Source organism: Pteropus vampyrus, unplaced genomic scaffold (assembly GCF_000151845.1).
Source record: "Pteropus vampyrus isolate Shadow unplaced genomic scaffold, Pvam_2.0 Scaffold17, whole genome shotgun sequence".
In the NCBI taxonomy this organism is placed as follows: domain Eukaryota; kingdom Metazoa; phylum Chordata; class Mammalia; order Chiroptera; family Pteropodidae; genus Pteropus; species Pteropus vampyrus.
Genome location: NW_011888798.1, coordinates 13,919,828 through 13,920,372, shown reverse-complemented (window position 1 = coordinate 13,920,372; position 545 = coordinate 13,919,828). Strand labels below are relative to the sequence as shown.

Here is a 545-nt window from a genome sequence, read left to right as displayed (position 1 = left end):
TCGGAGGTATCACAGTACCTCATATCAAACTATACTACAAGGCTACAGAAATCAAAACAGCATGATATTGGCACAAAAACAGATACATTGATCCATGGAACAAAATAGAGAGCACAGAAATAAATCCGTACCTACACTCACACTTAATATATGACAAAGGAGGTAAGAATATACAATGGGGTAAAGACAGTCTCTTCAATAAACGGCGTTTGGAAAATTGGAAAGATGCAAGCAAAAATATGAAGCTGGACCACCTCCTTACACCACATATAAGAATAGACTCAAAACGGATTAAAGACTTATAAGACCCCAAACTATAAAACGCTAGAATAAAACATAGGCAGTAAACTCTCTGATATTATTAACAGTAATTTCTTTTCGGATATATCTCCCCAGGCAAAGGAAACAAAAGAAAAAATAAACAAATGGAACATCTATGACCATGCTACCCTGAACAAGCCTGATCTCGTCTGATCTCAGAAGCTAAGCAGGATCAGGCCTGGTTAGTACTTGGATGGGAGACCACCCAGGAAGACCAGGTGTTT

The 545-nt window shown here is 38.2% G+C and overlaps 1 pseudogene; it reads left to right on the top strand.

Annotated features, from left to right (window-relative positions):
- The first annotated feature begins 432 nt into the window (after window positions 1–432).
- Window positions 433–545, top strand: LOC111736121 (annotated as a pseudogene).